General features: G+C 45.1%; 1 long non-coding RNA gene across 1 annotated transcript; it reads left to right on the top strand.

Annotated features, from left to right (window-relative positions):
• The first annotated feature begins 3,254 nt into the window (after window positions 1-3,254).
• LOC147373629 (uncharacterized) lies at window positions 3,255-4,435 on the top strand. Its single transcript, XR_015163148.1, has 2 exons — window positions 3,255-3,350; window positions 3,826-4,435. It is a non-coding gene; the product is annotated as an uncharacterized LOC147373629 (long non-coding RNA).
• Window positions 4,436-5,825: the final 1,390 nt, after the last annotated feature.

Below are 5,825 nucleotides of genomic sequence, written 5' to 3'. Positions count from 1 at the left end.
CAGTCGCCTCATATGCCAGATTAGGGAGCCCCTCTTGGATATCTACAGGATCCTGTCCAACTCTCCTTTCTGGGCTTCTGATAGATTCCACACATTCAACCAAGGGGAGCCCCATAACTAAGTTGCTTTCTTCATCGGTCTGTGCTGGGGGCTACGAGGAGACCCCCTTCCCACTATGGGCAACCAGGTGATCTGCTGCGTGGCCCTTTGTCTCTTTGGAGCAGGTGAGTCCGGGGTTCAGAGAGCAGATTCCCATCCTAAAGACTCTCAGCTCCAGAGCTAAGCCTTTCCCTCACAGCAGCAGCATTGGCTGCCCTCTTGGGCCTTGTTTCCCCAGTTGTTCCCTTTCTTCCATAGGCACTGTGGCTGGTGGGGTCACTCAGACCCCTAAATACCTGCTCAAAAAGGAAGGCGGAGCTGTGACCCTGGAATGTGAACAGGATTTTGATTACGACTCAATGTACTGGTACCGACAGGACCCAGGTTTAGGACTGAGGCTGATCTTCTTCTCCCGAGTTGTAAACAATGTTCAGGAAGAAGACATAGCTAAAGGCTACAGCGCCTCTCGTGAAAAGAAGCCTTTCTTTCCTCTTACCATGACATCAGCACAGAAGAACCAGACGGCTCTGTATCTCTGTGCTGCTAGTAGAGACACAGTGACTCAAAGCCACCTCCTCTCTGCACACAAATGAGTCCTGCTTCCCACCAGGTGGTGGGGCTTTTCTGTGTTCAGTACCCTTGGCAGTCGGCTTCTTCCTCCTGAACCAGGCACCCAAAGCAGCTGCTGCAGCAACACATGTCATGGAATGGCACAATCATGATTCAGCAATCCACTGGGTTGATTCTTAAAAATCACACCTATCTACATTAGGGGGCTTCCCAGGTAGCACAGCAGTAAAGAATCTGCCTGCCAATGCAGGAAATACAAAAGATGTGGGTTTGATCCCTGGGTCAGGAAGATCCCCTAAAGAAGGAAATAGCAACCCACTCCAGTATCTTGCCTAGACAATCCCATGCACAGAAGAGCCTGGCGGGCTACAGTCCATGGTGTTGCAAAGAGCCAGATATGACTTAGTGACTAAATCACCTATGGAAAGGAAACAGGTTTCCTCCTTCCAGTAAAGAATTTATGACAAAAAAAAAAGCAGATTTTAAAACATCACTTGATTTCAAAACATCCACTGTAAAACTATCAAACTCTTTATTATTTCAGGGTGCTCCTAGTACTAAAAAGAACTCTTCGTGAAATTTCATAATGGCCCCTATTCCCATGGCCAAGTTGTAAGAAAGTGACTGTATGAACGTCAAAAAAGTATTACTCAATGTTTTCTTAGTGTTAAGAAGCCATTGCATCAATTACCTTGGAAGAACAATTTCTAGAAAAATACAATAAAATAACTATAATTTTTCTTGGACACCATATACATAGTTTGAAAAAATAATGAGTAAATTAGACAAGTCAGAAAACCAGTTTAATTGTACAAAAACTTAAATAGTGCAGAATTCTGAGGAAGTAGAAAGGGATATGTGAGAAAAACCTACTGTCATGGCAGCTCTATTCATGGTGACCTCAAGCTGGAAACACCCAAATGACCATCAGCAACACGGTGAACAAATAACTACCCTTAGGAATGGAATCAAATCTAGCAGAAAAGCAAATGTTATTTGTGAAATCATGGATGGATCTCATGAATGTATGGATCTCTTCTTGAAAAAGAAGCCAGAGCACAGACTGTACAAAGTTAAGGTAGCAGCTACATTCTGAGGGTATTTTAAATTTACTTGTAGAGAAGCATGAGGGAGGCTTCTGGGTTATGAAAATGTCCTCTATCTTGATCTGGGTCGCAGTTATATAGATGTACTCATTCGTGAAATTTCACTATGCTGTACACTCAAGGTTTGTGTAATGTATTATATGTGGATTTTATATCTCATTTTAAAAGCTTAGAAAAACAACAGTAACAACAGCCACCTCAAAATGTATTGACTTTAACATATATTATCTCTCATGGTTCTGTGGGCTGAGTGGGCCTGGCTGGGAAGTCCGCATTTGGGGCCGCTCATGCGACTGGATGGACGTGAGTCTGAGTGAACTCCGGGAGTTGGTGATGGACAGGGAGGCCTGGCGTGCTGTGATTCATGGGGTCGCAAAGACTCGGAAACGACTGAGCGACTGAACTGAACTGATGCGGTCATGGTCAGATAGTCCCTGAGGCGGGAGACGCCTGAGGCTCCAGTCGCCTGCACATCCAAGATGGCGTCTTTCCGCACGTGGCTGACCCCTGCCCTGGGGTGCCTGGGACAGCTGTGCACCAGCCTAGCACGTCTGTCTTTCTACCCTCAGCCCCTCAATGTGGCTAGGTGGGGTTCCTTGCAGAATGGTGGCCTCGGGGCAGTGAAAATGATTATCTCGTGGCTGGCTTCCCCTAGAGTGAGCATTCAAGAGACCCTGGAGGGATCTATCACGTTACTTGTGACCCAGCTTCAAAAATCATAGCATCACTTCTACCGCATTCAGACTATTATAAAGAGATGTGTGTTTATATGATACATAGATATGTTTAGTATTCAGTCCATTATATGAGGGGACTGGCATAAGATACTCATGAAATAAATACTTCATTGAGAAGATGACGACGTGTTTTTTTTTCAGTGTGAAGAAGCATTGAGCTTCTAGCCTGATAGTCCTTATGTTCATCTATGGTCCTAGTGATTAATAAGCATGAGTTGTCTTGATTACTTTGAGGATACGTTACAGAAGTAAAGAATTAACAATGTCATTTACCACACAAATATAGCCATTTCCTTACATAAGACTAGGAAACTACTATCATTTCAATGATCTAGGCCTCAGTTTCTGTCCTATAACATTGAGAGTTGGGTTAGAATATCTCTGAGTTCTTCCAGCAATGTTTGAATGGTTCTTTTATGGAAAAGGGCTTCCCTGGCGCCTCAGACAGTAAAGAATTTGCCTGCAATGCAGGAGACCCAGGTTCACTCCCTGGGTTGGGAAGATCCCCTGGAGAAGGGCATGGCTATCCACTCCAGTATTCTTGCCTGGAGAATCCTATGGACAGAGGTGCCTGATGGGCTATAGTTCCAGAGGTCACAAAGAGTTGGACATGACTGAGCGACTTTCACTTTCACTTGATTGAAAGAGGGGCGGATCCTGCATCAGTGATAATGATGACCACCAGGGGGCAGACTAGAGCATCCTTAGAATTATGCAGACACTCAGCCCTCCTTCTAGGGGTGGAGAAAGAAAGGGCAAGGTCATATCTTTCTGCTGAGAGGTGTGGTGTGAGGCCAGTTCCTGAAGATGCTGGTGCTTCTGCTGCTTCTGGGACCCAGTACGAGCCTTATTAGCTAAGTACCTTGAACAAGTGTGTGTGTCTGTGTTAGCATGAGTGAAGTGATAGGGATTGTGGACTTTTATAATTTTTGCAGTTTTTTTGGCTGCTTGGTTTGTGGGATCTTAGTTCCCCCACCAGGCATTGAACCTGGTCCCTGGCAGTGAGAACACTGAATCCTAACCACTGAACCACCAGGGAATTCCTTAAGACTGTGGATTCTTTTACAGTGAACAAAGTGAGAGGGGACATTCCATCCTATTTGGAGGTGTAAAGGGCAAGGTGAGGAGCCACCAGTCAGGAGAGATGGGGGATGAGCAGCCTAAGAATTAGGACAGGATGATTTCACAAAACAAACAGGATTCCCTTGGAGCCATGAGAAACGTGAGCGAATGAGCAAGGCTGTGGTTTTCTGCCTATGGTCATGTCTTCCTGTCCTTCTGGGCTCTCATCTCCTTGACCTCTGTCTCAACAGGCTCTGGGCTTGGCGCTCTCGTCTCTCAGCAGCCCCGCAGGGCTGTCAGTAAGAGTGGAGCCTCTGTGACCATCGAGTGCCGTGCACTGGACTTTCAAGCCTCAACTGTGTTCTGGTACCGTCAGTTCCCGAAACGAGGCCTCGTGCTGATGGCAACTTCTAATGAGGGCACTGATGCCACATACGAACAAGGTTATAACAAGGACAAGTTTCCCATCAGTCATCCAGACCTAACATTTTCATCTCTGACGGTGACACGTGTGGATCCTGCAGACAGCAGCCTCTACTTCTGTGGTGCTAGAGACACAGCGCTGGGCAGAGATCAGAGACCCAGACAAGAATCTTGGTAGCAACCCCCTTCCCACCCCACTGAACCATGGGGCCCTGTGGAAGGAGGTGTGGAGAGAGAAAAGCCACAGCCTCTCTGACTGAGTCATCTGTGGCTGTGTGTGTAGAGAGAGAAACGGAGAGAAAAATATCTGAGTAGAGAGCAGGGGGAAGGTATGGTGCTTGAGAACTAGCCATATGGAAATGGAGCTAGGCCTGTAAATGGCCAACCAACCTGGAAAGTTCCCTGGGCTGAAAATTATAAAATCTGGATTTTTTTTTCTGATTCTCCCGTATGCTAATCATATGTTTTTAGATAAATTGACACATAATCCTATAGGTAGATCCGAAAGGCTTCTATAAAGCAATGAATACTTCAATAATGGGCTTCCCTGGTGGCTCAGACAGTAAGGAATCCATCTGCAATGCAGGAGACAGGGAGTTTGATCTATCCCTGGGTTGAGAAGTTCCCCTGGAGAAGGGAATGGCAACCCAATCCAATATCTTGTCTGGAAAATTCCATGGATAGAGTATCCTGGCAGGCTATAGTCCATGGGATCACAAAGAGTCAGACATGACTGTGTGACTAACACTTTTATAATAAACACTGGAGTTTTTTCCTCCAAGAAAATTCAGCACTGTCTTGTCACCATCCTAGACTCTCAAGACAAATGGAATCATTAGGCAGCCAAGTAGAGATGTTCACTCATGAAAGAATTCAGGGATGTGCTCTATACAGTATTGAGGTTGATAAAAGAACAGGGTAGGACTGGACAGGGCAACCCTCTACACCCAAGTACAGAGCATGCGCAGAACCTTCACAAAGGGATCAGAGGGAGAAGAAGACAGAGAGGATAAATAAGAATGACTTCAAAAAAAAGGCTTGTCTGCAAAACTAGAAAGTTCTGTCAGAAGCAACAAGCTAGTAAGTGAAGCACTGAGTTTAAACCCCTATAAAAATCCTTTTCTAGGAAAGAGAAAAATCACACATTGACTGTAAATCTTATTAACATACACTTCGGAGAAGAAACATCTGTAATCAATAAACATTGATTTCCTGGTGATCAAGAAACATGGAGAAAGATGCAATTATATGTAAACTGATATCCATTTGATTAGCAAAATATAAAAAGCCTAGAAATAGAGTCTTTCAAATTGTGGTGCTGGAGAAGACTCTTGAGAGGCCCTTGGACTGCAAGGAGATCCAACCAGTCCACCCTAAAGGAAATCAGTCCCGAATATTCACTGGAAGGACTGATGCTGAAGCTGAAGCTCCAATATTTTGACCACCTGGGGTGAAGAGCTGACTTGTTGGAAAGACCCTTATGCTGGGAAAGACTGAGAGCAAGAGGAGAAGGGAGCAACAGAAGATGAGATGGGTGGATGGCACCAGCGACTCAGTGGACCCAAGTTTAAGCAAACTCAGCGAGATAGTGATAGACAGGGAAGTCTGGTGTGCTGCAGTCCATGGGGTCACAAAAGAGTCTTGGACAGGACTTAGTGACTAAACAACAACAACACGCCTGTGAGATCAAAAAGGAGAGACAATGAAAGAAACAACTGAAGGGATATTGAAGCTAGGACAATGATGGTGGCAGTGCTAGAGATACAGGGAAATGAGAGTTTTAAAACATAATTAGGAAATGAAATCAAGACCTGGGTAACTGATTCAT

The sequence above is a fragment of the Bos grunniens genome, chromosome 4 (assembly GCF_055505025.1).
Source record: "Bos grunniens cultivar Pamir isolate PY7600 chromosome 4, Bosgru_T2T1.0, whole genome shotgun sequence".
Lineage (NCBI taxonomy): Eukaryota > Metazoa > Chordata > Mammalia > Artiodactyla > Bovidae > Bos > Bos grunniens.
Note: the sequence above shows the minus strand (reverse complement) of the source record. Positions and strands in the feature narration are given on the sequence as shown.